The sequence below is a fragment of the Lactuca serriola genome, chromosome 2 (assembly GCF_051521515.1).
Source record: "Lactuca serriola cultivar US96UC23 chromosome 2, Lser_US96UC23_V15, whole genome shotgun sequence".
Taxonomy (NCBI): domain Eukaryota; kingdom Viridiplantae; phylum Streptophyta; class Magnoliopsida; order Asterales; family Asteraceae; genus Lactuca; species Lactuca serriola.
The window spans coordinates 9,428,486-9,456,307 of NC_136409.1; the positions used below are offsets into that span (position 1 = coordinate 9,428,486).

The 27,822-nt window shown below is 35.1% G+C and overlaps 1 protein-coding gene and 1 long non-coding RNA gene across 5 annotated transcripts in view; both read right to left on the reverse strand.

The window, feature by feature from the left end:
* The window catches only part of LOC145085952 (uncharacterized), a 77,792-nt gene extending 55,216 nt beyond the window's left edge, over window positions 1–22,576 (reverse strand). For 2 of the 4 annotated variants that reach the window (XR_013700251.1, XM_079023649.1), the window contains exons 1-2: window positions 22,485–22,575; window positions 21,381–21,445 (exon numbers count right to left, since the gene is read on the reverse strand). The gene's annotated coding sequence lies outside the window, so the exon portion shown is untranslated. Of the gene's footprint in view, window positions 1–21,380; window positions 21,534–22,484 lie in introns of those variants that run through there. The other 2 variants (XM_079023652.1, XM_079023651.1) reach the window with 2 other exon arrangements.
* Window positions 22,577–26,088: 3,512 nt separating this feature from the next.
* LOC145085957 (uncharacterized) lies at window positions 26,089–27,370 on the reverse strand. Its single transcript, XR_013700253.1, has 2 exons — window positions 27,213–27,370; window positions 26,089–26,566 (listed from the first exon to the last, which is right to left on the reverse strand). It is a non-coding gene; the product is annotated as an uncharacterized LOC145085957 (long non-coding RNA).
* Window positions 27,371–27,822: the final 452 nt, after the last annotated feature.

Sequence of the window (27,822 nt, forward strand, 5' to 3'; positions counted from 1 at the left end):
TTTAATATAACTGAAAAGGGAATAAACAATGTTTCTTAACTGTTTTAGAAAAATTAAAAAATATATATCACTTTTTCATTTGTTGGTGGAATTTAAGATTATGGTGTTTGCAGAAGTAGATTGCATCTATAGTGATCTAATTGTGTTTATTGTTTTCTTTGACAACTATTTGTACCTTATCTGTGGGGTTCATAAATATTTTCTCATGATAAAGATGATTACAAAACATTTTTGTTCTTAGGAACAATAAATTAACAAGAACCAAATGCATATTTAGAGTTATATTATATTCATTAGTTTTTTAAAACTAGAGCATAACCTTTATTTATACTCGTGAAAAAGGATAAGTATGACAAAGTACGATTTTAGAAAGTTATATGTGGTTAAGAGAAAGTTGTAACCATTTTTCTAAAATAAGTCATAAATTATTTGCGGTAATGAGAAAGTTATAACTGTTTTTCTAAAAATTTTGTAGGGTTTCAGTGGGTCCCCACTAGTCTAACAGGTATGTGGGTTCATATGTCTACAAGTCTGTGAACCGAAAACCGCAACTTTACACACAATAGTCACCCGAGCACAACACGCTCCGTCAAGAGTGCAACTATTAGTATTAGTGTAAGTTTTAACTTTTACACTAAGGCTGGAGGGAGTGGTGCCACCGAAACCGCACTCCCTCCCTCGCCATGTAAGCGCCACGTAAGCGCCACATCACATTTTACCACTTAAGTGTGGTTTCTTGCTACACCAAGGGTGTGGTGCCACACTTTGCATTTCTTTTTTTTTTTGTTTTTTTTTAAGTATTTTAATTTAATAAAACTTTTTTTTTTTTTAACTAATTTAATTTAATATACCTTCTATTTTAATAAAAAAAAACATAATTCTTCATTACTTGAAAATAAATAAAAAAAACAGTACATTGCGTTACTAAAAAAAAAAAACCACATACATGACATTTAAATAACCCTATAAACTTAAAAAACATAAAGGGGAAACTTGGAGAGTGGTGATTTAAAAAAAAAAAATTTTTTTTGAGAGAGAAAAGATTGTATTGTGAAAAAAATTGAGTTTGATATGTGTATATATATAGGAAGGAAAGAAAAAAAAAACAAAAAAAAAAAAACAAAAAAAAAAGGGGGAAATTGCGTTCAACGGTACCAACTAATCAAATATCGCGGTCTTCAAGGACCGCACTGCGGTCTCAATGGCAGGAAACCGCACCCTGGGGGCGGTGTTCCCTGCTGATGTGGCACCAAGGTGCGGTCCCAAACCGCACCATACCCTATAGTCTAACTCACCACTTCTAAACATGTTTTCCACCACCAAGGGGATGGCCCTTAGACCACTCAAGAAACAAGCCCTTGATCGTATTTAGTTGTGCTCAGGTTCAAACACGTACTACGCAAATGTGCACTTGGAGTATTTTGCTCTTATTTGAAACTAAAATAAATTCCAATTATATTTAATTGCAAGTGATCTAAAATCACCAACATTCTAACCCTTTTAACAATAATAATTTTATGTTATACTTTACACATTTTTAGGCAATATTTTAATATAATTTTATTAATATTTTGGTTATTTGCAAAGATTTATGAGACTTATAAGCGTGAATTATATTGCAGTCAAAATAAGCATTCTTGAAGAAAAAGGACCAAAAGCGACAAGGGTCGGAACTTTGGAGGTTTGGAGTTTAAAGGAGAAGATTTCAGCCAAAAGATGAGTATAATTATTCTAGAAGATAGACATCAAGAGGATAGAGTCCGTATTCGATAAGGATGTAACACCTGTTCCAAATATTACTTAATTTATATAAAATCTAAGGTTTTGGTGTGGACTCGGCGAGTTGGGAATCCAACTCGTCGAGTAGAAGTCATTTCAGGAACGTAGAATCTACACCCTACTCGACGAGTTGGAAGGCCGACTCTACGAGTAGGTGCTATAAATACAAAACCCTAATTTTAGGGCTTGCACCCTATATAATATCCTTATGAGCCTTGAGCTTAACCTCTCATTAGCCTCCAAACCCTAAGAACGTTAGTGCTAACCTAGTCCCCATTCTCTTCCATTTTTGTGAACTATAGTGGCCTTTGAAGTTTAAGAAGAAGGAGATAGTGAGGAGATCCAACAAACCAAGCAACCATCCTTGAGCTTAATCATCTTGTGAGCTGTTGTAAGTCTTCGAGACTCGATTTTTATCAAAGAATATGGCTAGATCTCGATTTTACTCTCTATTTCCTACCCTTCTTGTTGAATGCATGCATGGGATTCATAAAGTTTGCAACTTTATGAATCTCCAGAGCAAAATGGTCCCAAGGTGTGCTAGATCTGGCCTTTGGTCAAGAAAGGATACCAATGCAAGGGTTTTAGGGCGTATTTCCCTCTTTTTGGCCATTTTGACCTAGGGACATGCATTGGACATGCATGTCCATAAAGCCTCCATCTTTAGAACATTTTTAGGACTAGGAACCTTTCTGGAAAGGAGGGATTTCAGATCCCATGGGTCTTGGACCAAATGACAAGGCTTTGGAGCTTTCCAACCTTTACTAAGGACCTTAGAGCATTTGGAACGGTTTTAGAAGGTAAAGTTGGAAACTTTATCCTTCTAGGCACCTTAGGGCTTCAGATCTAAGGCCTGGAATCCATGTATTCGATGTATTATCACAGCAAGCAAACAGGAAAGGGGACTCGGCGAGTTTCCGTAGCAACTCGACGAGTCGAGATGGATTTCCCCGTTTTCTGTATATCAAGAAAACTCGACAAGTTTTCTAGGGTTTGACTGGGTCTTCTGGACTCGGAGGAAACTCGATGAGTCGCTAGATGCGCTCGACGAGTTGAAGTCAACATGGACTGTTGACTTTGACTATTGACCTTGACCCTGACCAAGGTTGACTAGGGTTGACTATGAGACTAGGTTGGGTTTATGACAAGCTTATCTTATGATGCTTTTAGGTGGTTGAGTTAGAGCAGCATGTGGGACATATTTGACTATAGTTCCAGTTCAACATTCATCAGAGGTGAGTCTTCTCACCATACCAATGGGTCTAAGGCACCAAGGCCAGCCCATCTTATGTTATTTTTGGATATAGTGTCTAAGTCCATAACTTTATTTGGTATGTACTTGACCCGACCCGGAATGGTCCATTTGGGTTGCATGGCATTGCAATACTTGGGTAGACTATAATGAGAGAAAGGACACTTAAAGGCTATTAATATATTATAAGTTCTAATATATTAATATTATTATTTAATTAGTATTGGTATAGAATTAAATTGGAATTAATTTAGTGATCAAAAGGAGACTAATTAAATATATGGGGTTGATTACGTAAATCTTCCATTCTTAAATAGTGGGCTAATGATCCATGGTTAATGGAATTAGGTTTAAACCCATGTGGTGCTTCATGGATAGTCCATGGGCATAATAAACCCATGGATCATAAGAAATGAAAAGCCATGTCATTTAGGGTTTACATGGTGTAACCCTACTTATGACAAACTATAAAAGGAACCTCTTATGGAGCATTTTCGGCCACTAGAAAGAGAAGAAGATGGCTAGCCGAAATTGCATAAGTGTTATACTCTCTCAAGTTATTCTAAGTATTTGTGGTGTTGTGTAAAGCATTTGTGGCATCACATTTGGGGTGCTAGGCTCACAAAGTCATCAAGGAATCTAAGCAACAATAAAGATATGTATTCCTACTAGTTTTTATATTACATATACTCCATGCTATGCTAGTTAGGAAGTGAACCTTGGAAAATCAAATTTGCATGTATATAGAGAAAACATAGATCCAAGGTTTCTAGGGTTGCATGTACACCATAGGAGTGTTAGAATGCTCAAATCCCATCAGTGGTATCAAAGCCAGGTTTGCTTTCTGTATACTTGATGCAAATTGTATGAAAAATCGAAAATCTGCTCACTGTTCATCTGAACTCGCCGAGTCCATGGGGGGACTCGACGAGTCCAAGGTAAAATTCATACTACTCGTCGAGTAGTATCATGCACTCGACGAGTAGGAGTGGTCTGAGCATTTTCTCAAACTTTGTTGCTAGAAATGGGCTAGAATCATTACCCCAAACTATTCTGGACATGTAAAATATGTTTTTTAATGTTGTAATGATTATGTTAATCCATTTCCAAAGGCTATTATCAAATTTCAAGTTTAATATGTGTTAAAATGAGTTCTTGAAATTGTTTGATGTGAACACTTGTTCTTATGAGTTTTAAAAGACCATATGAAATTATTTGTAACTTGCATGGTTGATTAATTCATGATCCTAATGCCTAATGATGGTGTCCATAATTTGTCCTCAAGTTATGGGTAACCAAAATTCACTTCTTTAAAATGTTATTAACGAAAGGTGGTTACATAAAAATGAAGAGTCTTCATTTTATGAACCGTTAAAACTCATAAGTTATAAAATGAAATGTCTTGAATAGTTTCAATTCTTGCCCTCAAGTTTTGGAATTTGTAAAGTCTTACATCATAACACTTTAATTCCAAATTAAACCTTAGATTTTTAAAAAGTTTAAAATTCAACCCTTATACTTTTATAATATTAAAAGTTTAATTATTATATATATGTATAAGAATAAGTCAGTCTTACCATTAGTAGGTCTCATTCACGAAGCCGGTCTATAAGGGGGTATAAGGTTACTGCCTATAAAATGGTAGTTTAATGGGTGTACACTCTCACCCACCGCTTCCTTGACTGGTGGAGGGTCGTTAGCCGAAAAGGTAGGATAGTACCTTAATCCTCATTAAAAGTATAATGAAATTATAAAGTAACTATACTTAATAATTCTCAATCTTAGTTACTTTAGGAAAAATGTGAAAATGGTGCTAACCCATGAAATTACATTTTGTACCTTACCAATTCGTTAGTGGAGTGTGTGTGGTTAACCGACACACTAATAAGGACTAGTAAGAGTGGCAAAGGGTAACTTGACTTTATTATAGATCGGTGGAGCGTGTGTGGTTAATTGGCACATCGATTAGGTGATAAAGTTAAGGGTACCAAGTCAATTTGCATGGTTATTCACACCTTGTTTGTGATCCTCGGCATCCCAGTCACAAACTTGAAGAGGGCACAATCCAGGTTCAAACATGCCATTGAAAAGTTCAATGTATCTGAAAAGATCTAGGAATTTCAAATCCAAATAAAACCTAATAATAATTTCGTTCTGGTGGTGGAAATTGGTAAATCGTCATTTACCTACCTTCAACTATTTTATAACTTGGATTACGGCATCCCTCTTCCAGTTATAAGTAGGTTGTATGGTCTTAGCCTTGATATGTCATTTGGGTGACTTATTAAGGACACTTTATCTAATAAAATTTGTTCTTCTTTCTTTTCAGATGTCTTCCAACAACGCTACCGGCTCTAACCCTACAGGCTCCTTTTCCCTAATGAGTCGACTGCTACTCCTGAGGAGTTTGCTGAGTACACTACCCATGAGAAAGATGCCACTAAGGTGTCTTGTATCATTTTGGCCACCATGACAGCAGATATCCAGAAATCCTATGAAGATTTCTATCCTTTTGAAATGCACCAAGACCTGATGGATAGGTACCATCAGAGTGCACGTCAAGAGAGATATGAAATCATATCCTCCATGATAACAACTCGCATGAAGGAGGGAGAGTCCCTCACCGGTCATTTGCAGAAAATGCAAAGGTTCGTGGACCGGCTATTGAAGCTTAATGTGGATTTTCCTGAGGACATGGCGATTGACATCATTCTCCATTCCTTACCTCCAAGTTATGATCAATTTCGTATGACTTATCATATGAATAAGGAGGAAGTAACACTAAGTAAGCTCCAAGGACTTATAAGTATCGCTGAGAGTGGCCTTAAATCAGTTGTTACTTCTACTCCTACTGCAGCCCCTGTTTTGGCAATTGGGTAGGGAAAGGGGAAGAAGAGGAAAACCCCTTCGAAGGGTACCAAGGGAAAGTCCCTTGAAGGTGTTAGATATAGTGTCTAAGCCCATAACTATATTTGGTATATACTTGACCCGACCCGGCATGGTCCATTTGGGTTGCACTTCACCCGAACAATTTATGGATAATATTTGAGAATAGTACAAGTTATGATTTATTAATATATTATAAGTTCTAATATATTAATATAAGATCATATTATTTAATTAGTAGTGATCTATAATTAATCTAGGATTAATTTAGTGATCAAAGATATTACTAATTAAATATGGGCTTCTATATTTATATAGTGTGGGCTTATGCTTATTTGGAATGGGCTAGGATTGGATGGAGAAGTCCATGGATACTCCATGGAGCTTTAACCCATGGATCTCATGGAAATGAAGAGACATGGGTATTAGGGTTCACATGGATGTAACCCTAATCCACCACACTATATAAAGGAGGCTTTGGCTCTTGAAATCAAGCTAGTGAATACTAGTTGACACATGTTGAGGTGAGGGCCGATTTCAAGAGAAGTGTGACTATTCTCTCAAAGTTCCAAGTTTGTGGTGATTTGTGACTTTCATTTGAGGCATCCACATTATTGGTGCTAGGCTCTAAAACTCCAAGGAATCAACTACAACTACAAGGTAAGTGTTTCTACTAGCTTTATTTGATTCAAGTTCCCCATGCCATGCTAGTTAGGATATAAGCCTTGGAAAAATAATTATTTGCATGTATCTTAGACAAACATAGATCCAAGGTTTATTAGGGTTGCATGTACACTTAGGAAGTGTTAGAATGCTCAAAACCCATCAGTGGTGTCAGAGCCTATGCTTGTTTGTTTGATACTTGTTGCAATATGCTTGAAAAAGTCGAAATCTTGCTGTCTGACTGATGGACTCGCCGAGTCCATGGGGGGACTCGCCAAGTCCACTTGTATCTTCAACCTACTCGCCGAGTAGGTTCATGCACTCGACGAGTAGGGTCGACAGAGTGCAGTTTTTCGACTTTAGTTGCTGGAAATGGATTAGAAACATTACCCTAAACTGTTTTGGTACTTGAAAACTTGTTTTAGAAGGTGTAATGTCTTTTCTAACTCATTTACAACAACTAGTTATCAAAATTACAAAGATTAAAGTGTGATTTTGATATATGAAAGTGTTCATGTTCATGATCTTGTTCTTATGATGTTTAGATGATCATAGGAATTATTTGTAACCTATGTGGTAGATTAATTCTTGATCATAATGTTATTTAATGGAGTCCATAACTTGTCCTCAAGTTATGGAAAACCAAAAGTCTCTTGGATTGAAAACCATTAAAAGAACACAAGAGTTAGAAAAATGAAGAGTCTTCATTTTATTACTCTATTAAACTCATAAGTTACAAGATATGAAAAGTTTTGAAAGTTTACAAAACTTGCCCTCAAGTTTTGGAACAAGTAAAGTCAAGTTAAAACTTTAGTTCGAACCCTTAGAATTTTAAAAGTTAAAATTCAACCCTTATACTTATATTATTATGATTTAATAATTATATATATGTATAAGAACAAAGTCGTCTTACCGCTAGTACGCCTCATTCACGAAGCCGGTCTATAAGGTGGGTATAAGGTTGTTGCCTATAAAATGGTGACTTAATGGGTGTCCACTCTCACCCACCGCTTGCTTGACTGGTGGAGGGTCGTTAGCCGAACGGGTAAGACAAGGACTTATAAATTCTCATTCAAAGTATGATGAATATTATAAAGTAACTAAATGTTTTATTAAATTCCCAGTCTTAGTTACTTTAGGAAAAATGTGAATAAGGTGCTAATCCATGAAATTACACTTTACACTTTGTTTAATTCGTTGGTGGAGCGTGTGTGGTTAACCGGCACACTAACTTGGACTTAACAAGGTAGGTAAAGGGTGACTTAAAGGTTTATTATAGTATCGATGGAGCGTGTGCGGTTTACTGGCACATCGATTGAGTGATAAACTTTAAAGGGTACCAAGTGATTTGCATGGTTACTTCACACCTCGTTTTGTGATCCTCGGCATCCCAGTCACAAAACTTGGAGGGCACACTCGAGATTGAAACATGCCTTTGAAAATTTCATTGAATCTCAAAGAATCTAGGAATTTCTAAGAACCAATCAAAAACCTAATACTTAAATATTTCGGTTTTCGTGGTGGAAATTGGTGAATCGTCATTCACCTACCTTTCAAATATGGTATAGCTTAGATTACGGCATACCTCTTCTAAGTTATATTATATTGTGATTGGATCCTAGCCTTGATATTACATTTGGATGTTTTATTAAGGACTCTCTTGTATCTAAACTAATCTTGTTCTCTTCTTTTTAGATGTCTTCAAACAATGCTGCTTCTGGCTCTAATCCTAATGGCTCCTTTACCCTTATGAACTTGTTTGGGAAAGTCAACTTTGATGGATCCAACTTCAATGAGTGGATCAGAAACATCAGGATGATTACCCGCTACGAGGACAAAGAATATGTCCTTGACAAGGAGCTTAAGGAGATTGATGAGGCCACTGCAACTCCTCAGGAGATCGCTGAATTTCGGGCACATGAAAGGGATGCTATGAAAGTGGCTTGCATCATGATGGCCACGATGACAGCGGAACTCCAAAAGTCTTATGAGGATTTCTACCCTTATGAAATGCACCAAGATTTGATGGAAAGATACCATCAGAGTGCAAGACAAGAGAGGTATGAAATCATCTGCTCCATGATAACAACCATGATGAAGGATGGGGAATCCGTCACGAGCCACATGCAGAAAATGCAAAGATATGTGGATCGTTTGTTGAAGCTTAATGTGAACTTCCCTGAGGATCTTGCAATAGATATCATTTTGCACTCCTTACCATCGTGTTATGATCAATTCCGCATGACATATCACATGAATAAGGAAGAGGTCACACTCAGCAAACTTCAGGGACTTCTCAAGACCGCAGAATCAGGTCTTAAGGGGAAGTCGGTTGCTATTACTCCTACTCCAAACTCAACTCCGGTTTTGGCAATTGGGAAAAGTCGATGGAGGAAGAGAAAGAGATCCTCGAAGGGTACCAAGGCTCGGACCCTTGATGGCTCTTCTTCAAGTGGAACCAAGAAAGGTTTCGTCACTCCTTCTTCTGACCCAAAAGAGGCTGAATGCTTCTATTGTCATGAAAAGTCTCATTGGAAGCGGAACTGCCCAAAGTACCAGCAGGATGTGAAGGATGGGAAAGTCAAACCCAACCATGCAGGTACTTACACTATCATTTCTAATGACTCACCCCATTCTAAATCTTGGGTCCTTGATACCGGTTGTGGTATTCATATTTGTTGTGACTTGCAGGGACTAAGAAGAAGTGAGAATGTGGAGCAAGGAAGAATAAACTTGATCATGGGGAATAGGAAAGCTTTACCTGTTACCAAGATTGGAGTTTATACTTTATCGCTAAGAAGTGGGTTTAATTTAGATTTGAATAAATGTTGTTATTCGCCAGGAATGGCAAGAAATATTATTTCCTTTCATGCTTTGTACAAACAAGGGTTTACCTTTTCATTTAATAATGAAGTTGGTTCTATAGATGTTTTCTATAATAATGTTTTTTATTTTAAAGCATTACCTTGTGATGGTGTGTATGAAGCTGTATCTGTTGTAGATAACTTAGGAAATAATGTTTTGTGTATTGATTCTACTAATAATAATAACTTGGATAAAGCATCATTATGGCATTGTCGTCTTGGACATATAAGCAAGAAACGCATAGGCCAACTCCAAAAGGATGGAGTCTTAGAGTCGTTTGACCTAAAGTCAGATGATAGTTGTGAATCATGCTTACTTGGAAAAATGACAAAGTCACCCTTCATAGGCTCGTGTGAGAGGGGTGAAGGTTTGTTGGACCTTATACACACGGATGTGTGTGGACCGTTAAACATGCCACAAGGGATGCTAATCGTTATTATTTGACTTTTACTGATGATTACAGTAGATATGGATATGTCTACTTAATCAAGCATAAGTCAGAGACTTTCGAGAGGTTTAAGGAATTTAAACAGGAAGTCGAGAATCAATTGGGCAGGAACATTAGGATGCTTCGATCCGATCGAGGAGGTGAGTATCTTAGTTCAGAGTTCCTCGACTATCTTAGGGAATGTGGGATTGTCTCACAATTGACACCTCCCAGGACACCACAATTGAATGGTGTGGCTGAGAGGCGTAATCGAACCTTGTTGGATATGGTTCGTTCCATGATGAGTTGAGCTACGCTACCAATCTCATTCTGGGGGTATGCCTTAGAGACTGCCGCCCATATTCTTAATCTTGTCCCTACAAAGAAAGTTGCCAAAACTCCTCACGAGATGTGGACTAGCAAAGTACCTAAGCTAGACCACATCAAGATTTGGGGTTGTGAGGCTTTCGTGAGACGCGAGACTCATGATAAGCTCGAACCTCGAAGCGAGAGGTGTATTTTCATCGGCTACCCACAGCAATCCTTTGGTTACCTCTTCTACAGACCTAGTGACAATGTGGTCTTTGTAGCAAGAAGAGGAGTCTTTCGAGAGAGAGAATTTATAAGCCAAGGAGACAGTGGGAGGCAAATTGATCTTGAAGAAATTCAAGAATCAAGCGGTGAAGGAACTTCAAACACTAGCCCTCAACTTGAGGAGGAAACTCTTGTTGAGCCAGTTGATGAGCCTGTACCTCTGAGGTGTTCCACGAGAGTTAGGAATGCACCTGAGCATTACTATGGTTTCCATATTACTGCGGAAGGTGAGACACTTATTAGTGATGAGACACTAGTAGGTCTGGATGAACCTAACAGCTACACGGAAGCCATGGCAGGCCCTGAGGCTGCTAAATGGAAAGAGGCCATGGATAGCGAGATACAATCCATGTATGACAATCAAGTTTGGAACTTGGTTGAGAATGTACCTGGTCGTAAGACTGTAGGGTGCAAATGGGTCTTCAAGAAGAAGACCGACATGGATGGTAAAGTACACACTTATAAGGCTAGACTAGTTGCAAAGGGCTTCTCTCAAATTCCTGGAGTGGACTATGATGAGACCTTTTCTCCAGTAGCCAAGATTAAGTCTATTCGGGTTTTATTGGCCATAGCTGCATTTCATGACTATGAAATATGTCAAATGGATGTCAAAACCGCTTTCCTTAATGGAAAGTTGGCTGAAGATGTTTACATGAGTCAGCCAGAGGGTTTTGTCAGCAACGAGTACCCTAATAGAGTGTGTAAGCTCGACAAGTCCATTTATGGATAGAAACAGGCACCTCGTAGGTGGAATCTTTGCTTTGATGAGAAAGTCAAGGAATTTGGCTTTTCGAGGAGTGAAGATGAATCTTGCGTCTATATCAAGGCTAGTGGGAGCATAGTCAGTTTTTTGGTACTGTATGTGGATGACATACTACTCATAGGAAATGACATTCCAACCCTGCAGGAAGTAAAGTGCTGGCTTGGGAAGTGTTTCGCTATGAAGGACCTTGGTGAAGCTGCCTATATCCTAGGGATAAAGATTTTGAGAAACAGGAGTAAAAGGCTAATTGGACTTAGCCAAAGTACCTACTTGGACAAAGTGTTGAAAAGATTCAACATGCATAACTCCAAGAAAGGTGAGTTACCTATTCAGTGTAACGCCAGATTGAGTAAGACACAAAGCCCTAGTAGTGAGGCTGAGATAGTAGAAATGAGCCGATTTCCTTATGCTTCAGCTGTAGGATCGATCATGTATGCCTTGACGTGTACTCGACCTAATGTAGCTTTTGCTTTGAGCATGGTTAGCAGGTATCAGGCGAACCCTGGCAAGGAACACTGGACTGCGGTAAAGAATATCCTCAAGTACCTGCGAAGGACTAAGGACTGGGTCCTTACCTTCGGTGGGAGTGATGACTTGAGAGTTGTAGGGTATAGTGATGCTAGCTTCCAGACTGATAGGGATAATTTCCGCTCTCAGTCAGGATGGGTCTTTACCCTAAACGGAGCAGGAAACAGTGGTTGATTCCACTTGTGAATAAGAGTATATAGCAGCAAGCGAGGCAGCAAAGGAGACGATATGGCTAAAGAACTTCATTGGAGACCTTGGAGTTGTACCAGCTATAAAAGAGCCAATGGAGATTTTCTGTGACAGCAATAGTGCGGTTGCCTTAGCCAAGGAACCAAGGGATCACGGGAGATCCAGACACATCGACATAAAATACCATTTTATCAGACATCGGATTGAAGAAGGACTCCTCATGGCGAAGAGGGTATCATCGGATGAGAACCCGGCAGATCCCCTCACGAAGGGACTGAGCAGGGTTAAGCATCTCCAGCATGCTCGGAGCATAGGGCTGAAGGATGATATAAGTTTTAGTAGTTAGATAACCCATAAATTTGTAAAGTGTAATTGACATTTGATGATGAATAAAAGGTGTTTTATTTATGAGTAAAGTGTTGCTATCTCTTGTCGATCTTTTACTATATTTCTTTTGCATGTTTTGACTTCCAGAATAATTATGTTTGGTATATCATATTATTCAAACCTCCACAGTCTGTCATATGTCGGAAGTAGGTATGAATCAAGACTGTCATGATTGGTTGCAGAGGTCTAAGGTGTTGGACATGGCTACAACAATCATGAGTGCTCATAAGTTCTGAGCATTGGACTCAACCCACGCTCACTGGAATCACTTCATGGAATTTTATCTCGAGTGATCGTGAGACGGTAATATCATATAAGTCTTCAAACCTAGAGATATGATTTGTTACTTACGAGTTGGTTATGCATTGATTGTACGTAAACGCATTGGTAACTCGATGTTATAAAACGTGCTTTTGTGTGTAATTCGATGAGTGGTAGAACAAACATATGAGTCGAAGTTTATCTGTTCCTTCTTGGATTAGAAGCTGATATCTGGGCCCCTCGATGATTTTGTTTTGACCTATGTACCGGGCCCGGTCAGAACTAAATTGATGTGTTCAGTTGAGTTCTATGTCAAACAAATCGGAAATCGGGAAACAAATGCTGGACAATAAGCAAGACAATGTTCCATGTATTTGTCCGGCTGATATCTAGAACAGAGGATTATATGATCACTTATCTAAATGGCGCGTTCTAGTTCAACAGAGTTTAAAGAGCTACGATTGCGGATTGGTTCCTGAAGTTATACTTGCAAATATAGTTACTAGACTTATCCAAGTGGGAGACTATTGAATATAGTGTCTAAGCCCATAACTATATTTGGTATATACTTGACCCGACCCGGCATGGTCCATTTGGGTTGCACTTCACCCGAACAATTTATGGATAATATTTGAGAATAGTACAAGTTATGATTTATTAATATATTATAAGTTCTAATATATTAATATAAGATCATATTATTTAATTAGTAGTGATCTATAATTAATCTAGGATTAATTTAGTGATCAAAGATATTACTAATTAAATATGGGCTTCTATATTTATATAGTGTGGGCTTATGCTTATTTGGAATGGGCTAGGCTTGGATGGAGAAGTCCATGGATACTCCATGGAGCTTTAACCCATGGATCTCATGGAAATGAAGAGACATGGGTATTAGGGTTCACATGGATGTAACCCTAATCCACCACACTATATAAAGGAGGCTTTGGCTCTTGAAATCAAGCTAGTGAATACTAGTTGACACATGTTGAGGTGAGGGCCGATTTCAAGAGAAGTGTGACTATTCTCTCAAATTTCCAAGTTTGTGGTGATTTGTGACTTTCATTTGAGGCATCCACATTATTGGTGCTAGGCTCTAAAACTCCAAGGAATCAACTACAACTACAAGGTAAGTGTTTCTACTAGCTTTATTTGATTCAAGTTCCCCATGCCATGCTAGTTAGGATATAAGCCTTGGAAAAATAATTATTTGCATGTATCTTAGACAAACATAGATCCAAGGTTTATTAGGGTTGCATGTACACTTAGGAAGTGTTAGAATATTCAAAACCCATCAGAAGGCTCCTCTTCAAGTGGAACCAAGAAAGCTTCCATTCCTCCTTCTTCAAACCCAAAGGAAGCAATGTGCTTCTACTGCCAGGATAAGGGACATTGGAAATGAAGCTACCCCAAGTACTTGCAGGATGTAAAGGATGGGAAAGTTAAACCCACCCATGGAGGTATTTACATTATATTGTCTAATAACTCATTAAATATTAACTCTTGGGTGCTTGATACAGGTTGTGATATTCACATTTGTACTGATTTGTAGGGCCTAAGAAGAAGTGAGAAAGTGGAGCACGGGAAGATAAACTGAGTCATGGGAAATAGGAAAGCATCACATGTTACCCAGATAGGAGTTTATTATTTATTGCTAAATAATGGGTTAATGTTAGATTTGAATAAATGTTGTTACTCGTCTGAAATGGCGAGAAATATTATTTCCTTCCATGGCTTGTACAAACAAAGTTTTACCTTTTCTTTTGATAATAATAATGGTGCTATTAATGTTTATTACAATAATGTATTTTACTTTAAAGCATTACCTTGTGATGGTGTATATGAAGTTGTGAATGTTGTAGATAATCTAGGAAATAATGTGTTGTGTATTGATTCTTCAAATAGTTTGGATAAAGCATCCTTGTGGCATTGTCGTCTTGGACATGTCAACAAGAAGCGCATAGGCCAACTCCAAAAGGCTGGAGTTTTGGAATCATTTGACCTAAAATCAGATGATAGTTGCGAATCTTGTTTACTTGGAAAAATGACAAAATCACCCTTCACTGGTACTTGTAAGAGGGGTGAGGATTTGTTGGACCTCATACACATAGATGTGTGTAGACCCTTCAAAGTTGCCACAAGGGATGCTAATCGCTATTATGTGACTTTTACTAATGATTACAACCGATATGGATATATCTACTTAATCAAGCATAAGTCAGAAACCTTTGAAAAGTTCAAAGAGTTTAAGTAGGAAGTGGAGAATCAACTGGGCAGGAACATCAAGATGCTCCGATCTGATCGGGGAGGAGAGTATCTTAGTTTAGATTATCTTGACTATCTTAAGGAATGTGGGATTGTCTCACAATTGACACCTCCTAGGACACCACAATTGAATGGTGTAGCTGAGAGGCAGAATCGAACCTTGTTGGACATGGTTCGTTCCATGATGATTCGAGCTTCATTACCTATCTCATTCTGGGGGTATGCCTTAGAGACAACTGCCCATATCCTTAATCTAGTCCCTACTAAGAAGGTTTCCAAAACACCTCACGAGATGTGGACTGGGAAAGTTCCCAACTTAGACCACATCAAGATTTTGGGTTGTGAAGCTTTTGTGAGACGTGAGACTCACGACAAGCTTGAACCTAGAAGTGAGAGGTGTATTTTCATCGGCTACCCATAAAGATCCTTTGGTTACCTCTTCTACAGACCCAGTGATAATGTGGTCTTTGTAGCAAAAAGAGGAGTCTTTAGTGAGAAAGAATTCATAGGCCAAGGAAACAGTAGGAGGCAAATTGACCTTGAAGAGCTTCAAGAGTCAAGTGGTGAAGGAACCTCAAACATTATGGACCAAACTGAGGAGGAAACTCTTGTTGAGCCCATAGATGAATCTGTACATCCAAGGCGTTCCACTAGAGTAAGGAACAAACCTGATATTTATTATGGTTATCACATCACTACTGAAGGTGATACATTTATCAGTGATAGTACACTGATAGATTTGGATGAACCTAATAATTACAGGGAAGCCATGGCAGGCCCTAAGTCTGCTAAATGGAAGGAGGCTATAGACATCAAGATTCAGTCCATGTATGACAATCAAGTTTGGAACTTGGTTGACAATGTACCAGGTCGTAAGACAGTTGGGTGCAAATGGATCTTCAAGAACAAGACCGACATGGATGGTAAGGTACACACTTATAAGGCGCGACTGGTTGCGAAGGGCTTTACTCAAACTCCGGGAGTTGACTATGATGAGACCTTCTCTCCAATAGCCAAGATTAAGTCTATTATGGTTATGCTAGCCATTGTTGCATTTCATGATTATGAAATATGGCAAATGGATGTCAAAACCGCTTTCCTTAATGGAAAGTTGGCTGAGAATGTTTACATGGCTCAACCAGAGGGTTTTATTGATGCAAAGTACCCTAATAGGGTGTGTAAGCTTGAGAAATCCATTTATGGGTTGAAACAAGCATCTCGCAGATGGAATCTTTGCTTCGATGAGAAAGTCAAAGAGTTTGGAGTCATGTGTATATGTTAGGGATAGTGGGAGAGTAGTTAGCTTTTTGGTGTTGTATGTGGATGACATACTACTCATAGGAAATAACATCCCAACCTAGTAGGAGGTTAAGTCCTGGCTTGGGAAGTGTTTCGCTATGAAGGACCTTGGGGAAGCTACCTATATCCTAGGGATAAGGATATTGAGAGACAGGAGTAAGAGACTAAGTGGACTTAGTCAGAGTACTTACTTGGATAAGGTACTTAAGAGGTTCAGTATGCAGGATTCCAGGAAAGGTGAATTACTGATCCAGAGTAACGCCAAACTGAGTAAGACTCAGAGTCCGAGTATAGAGGCTGAGATAGCTTAAATGAGTCATGTACCATATGCTTCCACTGTGGGCTCAATCATGTATGCTATGACTTGTACTCGCCCTGATGTGGCTTTTGCTTTGAGCATGGTCAGCAGATATCAAGGGAACCCTGGCAAGGCTCACTGGGCTGCGGTAAAGAACATTCTCAAGTATCTGCGAAGGACTAAGGACTGGGTCCCTACCCTTAGTGGAAGTGATGAATTGAAAGTGGTAGGGTATAGCGATGCTAGCTTTCAGACTGATAGGGATAATTTCCGATCTCAGTCAGGCCAGGTCTTTTATCCTAAATGGAGGAACAATTACTTGTAAAAGTTCCAAGCAGGAGACATTAGTTGATTCAACTTGTGAATCAGAGTACATTGCAGCAAGCGAGGCAGCAAAGGAGGCGATATAGCTAAAGAACTTCATTGGAGACCTTGGAGTTGTACCAGCTATAAAGGAGCCGATGGAAATTTTTTGTGACATTGAAAGTGCGGTTGCCTTAGCCAAGGAACCAAGGGATCACGACAGATCCAGACACATTGATAGAAAATACCATTTCGTTAGAAATTGAATAGAAGAAGGAATCCTCGTGGCAAAGAGGGTATCATCAGATGAGAACCCAGCATATCCCCTCACGAAGGGACTGACTAGGGTTAAGCATTTGCAGCATGCAAGACGCATCGGGATGAAGGATGATATTAGTTTTAATAATTAGATAGTTTTCTGAAACTTGTAAAATGTAATTGACATTTAATGATTAAATAAAAGTTGTTATTTATTTATGAGTAAAGTGTTACTATCTTATGTTGATCGTTTACTATTGTTTCAATTTTGCATGTTTTGACTTCCAGAATAATTATATATATATATATATATATATATATATATATATATATATATATATGTGTGTGTGTGTGTGTGTGTGTGTGTGTGTCTGTGTGTGTGTCTTATTCAAAATCTCCACAGTCGGTCATATGTTGGAAGTAAATATGTATCAAGACTGTCATGAATTGGGTTTGTAGATTGTTTAAGGTGCATTAGACATAGAAATGGTTGCTGCAACATTCATGAGTGCTCATAAGTTCTGATTATTGGAATCAACCTACACTCACTTGTATCACTTCATGGAATTTATCTCGAGTGATCGTGAGACGATAATATCATATAACTCTTCAAACCTAGAGATATGAGTTGATTATACATTGATTGTACGAAAACACATTGGTAACTCGATGTTATAAAATGTGCTTTTGTGCATAATTCAACAAGTAGTTAGTACAAGCATATGATTTGAAGTTTATCTGTTCCTTATATGATTAGAAGCGATATCTGGGCCCCTCGATGATTTGGTTTTGACTTATGTACCGAGCCCGGTCAGAACCTAATTGATGTGTTCAATTTAGTTCTATGTCGAAACAAATCGAAAATCGAGAAACAAATGCTGGACAATGAGCAAGACTATATTTCATGTATTTGTCCGGCTGATATCTTGAGAACAGAGGATTATATGATCACTTATCTTAAATGGCGTATCATCATCATCTCAGTTTCGAGAGACTTTGAAAGAGATACGATTGCTAGTCGGATTCTGAAGGCATATATGCAAATAAAGTTATTAGACTTATCCAAGTGGGAGACTGTTGGATGTAGTGTCTAAGTCCATAACTTTATTTGGTATGTACTTGACCCGACCCAGCATGTTCCATTTGGGTTGCATGACATTGCAATACTTGGGTAGACTATAATGAGAGAAAGGACACTTAAAGGTTATTAATATATTATAACTTCTAATATATTAATATTATTATTCAATTAGTATTGGTCTAGAATTAATTTGGAATTAATTTAGTGATCAAAAGGAGACTAATTAAATATATGAGGTTGATTATGTAAATCATCCATTCTTATATAGTGAGCTAATGATCCATGGTTTATGGAATTGGATTTAAACCTATGTGGTGCTTCATGGATAGTCCATGGGCATAATAAACCCATGGATTATAAGAAATGAAAAGCCATGTCATTTAGGGTTTACATGGTGTATCCCTACTTATGACACACTATAAAGGAACCTTTTATGGAGCATTTCCGGCCACTAGAAAGAGAAGAAGAGGGCTAGCCGAAATTGCATAAGTGTTATACTCTCTCAAGTTATTCTAAGTATTTGTGGTGTTGTGTGAAGCATTTGAGGTATCATATTTGGGGTGCTAGGCTCACAAAGTCATCAAGGAATCTAAGCAAAAATAAAGGTATGTATTCCTACTAGTTTTTATATTACATATACCCCATGCTATGCTAGTTGGGAAGTGAACCTTAGAAAATCAAATTTGCATGTATATAGAGAAAACATAGATCCAAGGTTTCTAGGGTTGCATGTACACCATAGGAGTGTTAGAATGCTCAAAACCCATCAGTTATGTGGAAAAATGTCCAACTGTGTGGCGCGGTCAATTATAAGAGGTGATATAGGTCATCCAACTATAATAATAGAAGTTGTTAATGATTTTTGGATATGACATTCGTTCTTTAGAGTTGCGGGGTCTAACAATGACCCTAATTTTATTGGCCAGTCCCCTATTTTCAACGATATATGGACATACAAAACAACTGAAATGTCGTTTATGGTGAACGATCATCCGTACAAATATGGTTACTACATTTGAGATGAGATATAACATGATTATTCTCCATTATGAAGGCATACTCAGTACCTTGAACTGAAAATGTAAAGTTGTTCACAAAAAGTCAAGAATCAACTAGAAAGGATATCGATAAGGATTTGGAGTCCTCAAACAAACGTGACATGTAATTAAATGCGCTACATAACTTTGTGATATGGATAAAACTAAACGAATGATAAGTACATGTATTATAATGCATAATATGATTATTGAAAATCAAGATATAACGATTTGCATGTATGATCCAAACGATGCAGTTGTCCCGATTGAATAATTTGTACCCGGAAAGCCGGAACGACTGAATTTTTAACTCAAGTAGTTGACACTCATAATAGTAAAACGTGTTTCAATCTTCGAGATGATATCACAGAACATTTGTACCAACGAAATATAAATGAAGAATAGTTTTTTTTTTTTTTTTTTTTTTTTTTTTTTTTTTTTTTTAATGTTTTGAATTCTTATGTTTGTTTGTCTTTTTTTATTCTCATTTTTAAGTAATGTAATGTTTTTTTCATTGAATGAAAAAGTAGTTAAAAAATTCTAAGTTTTTATTGTATTTTTGAATTAAAATTAATTAAAAGTAATGTAGACTTTTTGTGTTAGTGATAGGTATCTCATGTGTTTAATGATTGGATGTAGTGATGATGTGATATTTACCATTATATTGATTAGTGTTGGGTATTACGAATGACCTTAATTAGAATTTAAAAAATTAAACTAAAATACTAATGATTTGATCCTATAATCCTACTTTGATGTTACCTAAATAAGGGATCGGTTTACTTAGGTGGCATAGTATGATCGTAGCCGCGATTTAACAACCTTTTGTGTGTGTGTGTGTATATATATATATATATATATATATATATATATATATATATATATATATAGGGTAAAGGGAATATGTGGCTGTTATGCATGTAAGCTTAGGTGTGGAACCTTGGATACTACGTCATTTTGAAGGAAATTCTATTAAATCTTTTACCAAAAATTTCAAGATCGTGTCTAATATATATGTAAACTATCATCATATTAAATCTCAATAAAAGATAAATGCTAACTTTTTTACTTCGATAACACCTCGACACATTCTTCATTTATGGCTAACATATGTGTTGTTATGTCATGTGCAAATTTCATTACTAATTTCAAAGGATATTTAGCTATTTAAATTTCTATCATTAAATTTTGAATAACGAATCACATACCTTTACACACTTGATTTAAATTTAAGAATTAACGATTCATGACTATGGGTTTCAAGCACAATTTGCAGAATAAAACGATTAACAGAGCAGTGGTGATAAAGAATAAGGATTTAGTACTCATATTTTATTAAAATTTAATAGATTATAGATATATGGCACAACCAGGTGAGAAAAACGAAAAATTTGGGATGCAATTCTAAAGAAGATCTTCCAAAACGATTCATTGAGGGTTTTATATCCAACATTCCATACCTAACAACCACATATTCCCTTTACCCATATATATATATATATATATATATATATATATATATATATATATATATATATATATATATATATATATATATATATATATATATATAAAAGATTACAAAAAAAAAAGGAGAGATAAAATGATTTATAGTGTCCGACACCTCTGGGCTACAAAAAGATAACATTTTTCTTTTGGGATATCACTAAACGAATGCGTAAAAATTTAATAAGAAAATAGAATTTGCAATTTAATTTTTATGAAATAATATCACAAAGTATCTTTTTAGCAGAAGATAGGTCTTTCCATACGCTTTAAAAAAATCTTGTACATTATAATTATTGTCCATAAAATAGATAATTATTATGTAATAAATATCGAAAAGATTGTTACGTGTTATTATATTATTCTGGAAATTTCAAGTTTAATCCATAATGGTCTAAGTTTTTATTTTTTTCATTTTTGATCCAAAATATTTTTAACCGCATTCAAGAGGTGTTTGACTTACCTTTTAAAAGGACAAAAGTCATTTTAGGAAAGATTGTAAAAAGTCAAGTTTAACTGACTTTTCCAAAAAGTTAACTTCCTTGTATTAAAAAATAACTTTTACAAGATTATCAAACATCTTTTAACTTTTTATCTTTTTCTAAAAACTAAAAGATTTTTTTAAAGTTAAAACAAACACCCCTTTAATTCATGATAACTCATTAAGATTTTTTTATTGCTAGAAATGGTAAGTTGTTGCATGTATTCTAAAAAAAATAAAAATACACATAAATACCTTCAACTGGTTGCAACTTGAATCGCTGAAAATCCAAAAACCACACCCGCCTTTTCTGGTGTAAGCTGCCACATGGTCCGTTGCCATTAGTCCTTTATTTTTATTTTTGTTTCAAACTTTTAAAATATAATATTATAGTAGGTGTAAAACCTGTAATACATTGGTTGATTAAAAAATTAAATATTAAAATGTAAACAATAAATATTTTTTAAAATAAAATTTTAAAATAAGAAATAAAAAAACGTATTAACTGCGATTTTGTATCATATTTATGACATTTAATATATATATATATATATATATATATATATATATATATATATATTATGTGGCTTTTTAATTTTTAAATTTAAAAAAAAATCTAAGAATTGACATGTAGATACTATTTATTTAAAAAATATCACAAAATGACAAGTATTAAACTTATGAGAGGTTGACATGTGATAAAATAGATCTTCTAATTGATATTAGATTTATTACAAAGAAGATAAATAATATTTTTATATTTTTATTTTTTGATTTGATACCAATTGACTATAATATGGATATATTTAAGTATATATTTGAAGCTATTAAATAAAGTATCTTTTTACTTAAATAGATTGTTGATAAATGATGAAATATTGAGTTTGGTTCGGATGGTATTGGTTGTATATATAGATGAAATAGGAAATAATATATATATATATATATATATATATATATATATATATATATATATATATATATATATATATATATATATAATACTTATTTCTTCTAAAAAAACATTAAATCAAAAAATATTACTTTGTAAAAAAATTGAACCAAAAAATTAACATACTAACAACAATCAGAACCTACATTAGAAAAAAATCAAAAGGATCAATCGGGTTTCTCCATTTTCCAATCTTGATCAAGAAATATGAGTTTTTAGTGAGTGCGTGTTTCTTCCCATCACTTAATGTTCATACACAAACCAATATAATATTTCGAAAATCAAAGGAGAAAACTGAAGAGACATTGTGGGTTAAGTGTTTTTGGACTAACGAAACCACTGATTGTATCAAACAAGACAATCCCATATGTGTACGTGTATGTGAATCGGTGAATAAAGGAGAATACCTCTAAGTGAATGCTTCTCTTTTCTTATTCCTTGTAAAGACAAGAATTAAAATTTTTGGAGGATGATACTGCTTATTGAGAAAGATAAAAAGTATGACAAAAAGCAAATTATATAGGTCTTTTGTGAGGGAAAGGGCCCGATGGTAATTTGAAGGTGTCCATACCTAACTTTTGAGATATCCCACACATAAAATTTGAGAAGTCCATACCTAGTATTTCAATATTTTCCATGATATAATTATCACTTCCAAAATATTTTCCATGACAAAAAGGCAGCTTAAACACCTAGACTTATAAGTCATTGCTTTCGGCCAATGTGGGATGGTAACACACCCCTTTTGAATACAAACATATTGGGGAGTAGGAGTTCATTTTATCAATATTTACCCCATTTAGATGCAAAATGCTTCAAGTTTTATATAAAAAAATTATTTATAAACTATACTTGGTACAAAACTTCTAGAGAACTCATATTTTGCAAAGTAATGTGTATTCGTAATATAACAATTACATTTACGAAATTCCTAATTAAGTAGTGAATTTTGCAATGTTGTGCCGAACCTAAAATTTTGGCAAATTACATTAATTTGCAGAAGTAGTCAATGTTTACTAAGATGGCCAGATAAGAAAATTCGCAAATTAAAGCAATTTTGCAAAACTGTGATTATTAATTATTTTGTGAGAACAAATCTTATTTTTGTTATCTTAGTAAATATCTTCAACTATATATCGACATAAATTTTCTAAAGAACAACAATGATAATATAGACTAAAAATATGTCAATGATATTTGTCAATGATAAAAAACACAATTGTACCATATATTGACATAATTGAGACGGTGAAGAAAATAGTTTCATATATTTTGATATAGACTTGTCATGAGAGGTGGGGCCCATGTGGGGTTGTGGGTAGGTATAGGCTAATAGGCATGTGTTGCTTAATAATTGAAAGGGTTTTGGTATTTATTCTATTTTTTTTTTCTGTTCAAGAAATATCACAAAAGGTTTTGGTGATTCCTATTAATTATTTATTTGTCTGACTTTTGATTAAAATTTAAGAAAATTCTATTTATATAAGAAAAATTCAATCGGATTATAAGTATTAAAAAAATATATTAAGAATATAATGATATAAACTTTTTTGTAGCCATATAGTAACATATATTATGAATTTGATTCAAATCAAATACAATATTTTTTTCATGTGACGTTTAAAAGAAAATCTTTAGAAAATGTGTTACATAATTTTTTATTTTCTTTCCAAAAGATAATGCATTTTTTATTATATCACACGCTAATTGATAGTTGAAAAGAGTTGTGAACTTGGAACTTCAAAGACATACGTTTGTTTCATGTAGGGGTGGTCGGGTGGGTATGTATATATGTGTAAAGGAGTTTTACCAATTTGAGCAATGTACTTCAATTTTTACCCATGATGGCAACATAATTAAATAGTGATCTTTACAAAATATAAAATTTAGCCAAATTACATTAGTTTGCAAAAATATTCAATGTTTACTGAGATGTCCAGTAAAAACAATTTCACAAATTATAGTAATTTTACAAAAGTGTGATTACTATTTGGTGATGACGGATCTTATTTTGGTTATCTCGGTAAATATCCCCAAATATATATCGACATTCACACAAAGGTATTCTCCTTTATTTACTAAAAGCCTGGCAAAGGGTTTTTGTTTGTCAAAGATAAAAAGCAGAGCATAAAAAAGGACAGCAATGTTAGAAATTTGGGTTTAGAAAGGCTTGGAAATTCTGAGAATTATAATTATCACTTTCAAATCGAAGTATTTGGTGGTACTCCCAAATCTTCAATTGGATAAGACTCAGAGAGACAAGAACAAAGAATGTTTGATGATATTTTCGTATGTACCAGAAAATGAGACCAAAACCAACTTTTAACAACTTTGTCTGAAAACTGTCATATGACAGTTTTAAACTGTCATAAAACCATAAAAACTGTCATAAAACGGATATATGGATAAGGGTCAAACCAATGGTCAATTATCTGGAAAATCAATTTTCTGATTCATTTTTTTAATATAGTAACATACCCTATATAAAAACCCTTTGGACCCCGCCAGCCAGGGGCTCTGCCCCTTGGACCCCGCCAGGGGCTGCCGCCCCTTGGACCCCGCTCCCAGGGGCGCTGCCCCCGGACCCCGTTCGTTCAGGGGCTTCGCCCCTAAATAACAGTGTATTTTGAAACTTGATCAAACTTAAACAAGTGTGTACTCCACACCTTCCTTACTTGTTTAATATTTATCAAGATCATTTTTGGTCAACACAAAGTAATCTCATTACACTTAAATAACATTGATGATCAAAATCACCAACAAGCAAGAGAAAATAATTGTACCATATACTGACGTGATTGAAGTGTGAAAAAAAAACCTTCTTAAATTTTGATATAGACTTGTCATGAAATAAATAAGAAGACAACGAATTGAGGGGTGGGTTGTGGGTAGGTAGCAGGTATGTGTTGCTTAATTATTGTACCATATATGTTGTGATTATATGAATTTAATTGTAAAACTAAAATTAAATTTTAGTAATGTACGTATATAAGTTTCTGAAATACCATTGAAATTTAATTATTTTGCTTAGTGTTTTTATACGTGAAATTGAATAGAATGCTAAAGGAATATTAAGGATTCTTTTTAGAAGTTGAATGGCACCACCTTTAATATCACATGGCCTAAACATGATTGATCACAGAAACAACGACCAAATGTGATGTTTATTATCCCAAAACAAGTACTCTTTTAGAAGATATCATATATAGCTATACATTTTGTAAAATCGTAATACAGACTTTACGACTTAATTTAATTTACAAAATTGTGTTTGGTTTCCAAAAACAATTTATGAATTCCTATGAATTATGCAAAATTAGGGTTGTTTATGATGCCACTAAGACATTCCATTGTTGGAGACTTGGATATAATTTTTTTAACCAAATGTCATCTCAAAGTTGAAGTATGTATGATTCGAACTTGGTTCATTGCCTTTTGAAGTATTTCATACCAAAGGATCACCACTAGACCACAGTGATAGTGGTTCATTGCTCAAGAAATATTAAAAAGATTTTGGTGAGATTTTTTTCTAATTCTTTATTTGTTTTCATTTCATTACATTTAAGACCCTCACTCTCTCTTGTACTACGCATTTATTCAGAAATATATCTGACTTAGGGATTTTCGCTACTGATTTGATGGCATCTTTATTTAAAATTTGAGGGAAGTTAGCTTGGCTAGAAAGTGTAACTTATGCAAAAACCAAGGGTCTTTCATTAATGTAAGTTGTGCATTTTTCAATTTTCTTGTTTCATTTTCTGATTGTCATTCATATTTGGATGATTAGAAAATTTTTGAAGTTTGATTTTGATTACATGACTCATGGACAAAGAATGTAATTTGGGGTATGTTTGCTGAATCTTTAGCTAAAACTCCACTTTTAGCACTCCAAGGCTCTTCTAATTTTAATCCCCAATAATACTCCAACTAAGGTCAAAATGACAAATAAGATGAGTTAAATATCACAACACAATTTTCTCAATAATAGCATTGTACTTTCTATTCTTCAAATAATTCAACCTCAACAATGAATTATCCTCATAATATCAATAAGTTTAACGCCTCCGAGTCAAAGTAAAATACCTCCTAACCTATTTGCATCATGAATCACTGGTGTTACAGTTTGAGAAAAGACAAAATGCTCAATGTATATACAACTTCATTAACTGATGATGAACAACATATGCGAGTAAAGAAAGCCAAACACACTAAAAGAAAAAAAAAAAAAACTCTGAGATCGTGCTACTGCAATTGTATACTTGTATGCATGTTGACATTTTTATGGGAGTGATAGTAGATTTAGTTGGGTAGTTCAACATCTAGAATTGAAAACAATTATACTATTACAGGTCATGAATTGATAGCACAAGAAACTTTGTGTTATTGCTTTCTGTTAAGACTTTTAGATTGAAAATTGAAGTAGCTTCAGCTCCCATCATAAGGCAAACATCTCTATTTTGTCATGGCAACAAGACCTGAAATCAGCACCCTGATTTGGCAAATGGATCTTAGTCTTACTTGTGGTAGAACTTACATAGTATAGTAGTCAACAATTTAACAAAGTGGATATTATGAAATTTTATAGTTGTGCAATTACATGCATCCTGGATTTGATTAAGTTCATTAATACCTTTGGCCCATGGACCAATTATGTAACGTGTGAAATGAATTTAAAGATAATCTCTTGACAGTTTTAAACATGAAGATAACAACCTAAATCAAGAAAAATGGTTTCCCGTTCATTGATTACAAAACACTAAAATGATTAGATTGGACAATAATCTAGAACGACGACCAATTTGTTCGTATTCTTCAAACTTCAAAGATCAAATCATAAATGAAAACAAAGTTTGTAGTCATTATTTTCATTTAACCCCTTTTAACATCTCTCTATTAACAAATGGTAATTTGGTTCTATTTGCGACCAGTATTACCATACATTGGTTTAATTCGGAAACCACATACATTTTCTTCTTCTGTTCATCCAATAATCTTACAGAAACCCAAATTCATACAATATTTTATGAATCACGAAGTGCGGATGTCATAATCTAGGTTTAGTTTGAAAAAAAAAAAGCGCAGAAGAACACGAATCGTGTAGAAAATGCTCGTAGATACATGATAAAAGAGAATACCTGCTGCTACTCTTTGCTTTCAATTTCCTGCTATCTTTCGCTCGAACAGAACGAGTCGATATTTTCCAGACTTGTAAAATGTAAAGAGGAAAAAGAAAGAGGATAACAGGGTTTTGTATTAAAAAAAAAATTGGAAAACGTGGGTGTTTATTGGAACTCTGACATTTTTTTTTCTATTTATTGTCATTTTATTAAGAGAATGGTCCTTAGACTGATGTTATTCACACTCGAAACTAGCCTCAAAAAATCATTTTTAAAAGTCAAAAACCACTTTGACTCGGCTAAAAATCATAATTACCAGCAAAAAACGTTACTATAGTACTATTATATTAAGAGAAAATTGTAAATTTAGCCAATTACATTTTGCGGAAAGTAGCAAAATAAAAATTAAAATTAAAATTACAAAATTAGCCACTAAAATTACAGATGACAAAGTCCATCTGCGATTTTGCACTTCCCATCTGCAAACATACAAATGCCTAAAGCATAGTTGTGTTTTACGCACTTATATGTTCGCAAATGGAAAAAGTTCATCTACGATTTTGTGATGTCCATCTCCGATTTTATGGTTGGCATTATAAAAACGTTTTTTTTCCTTCATTTTTCATTC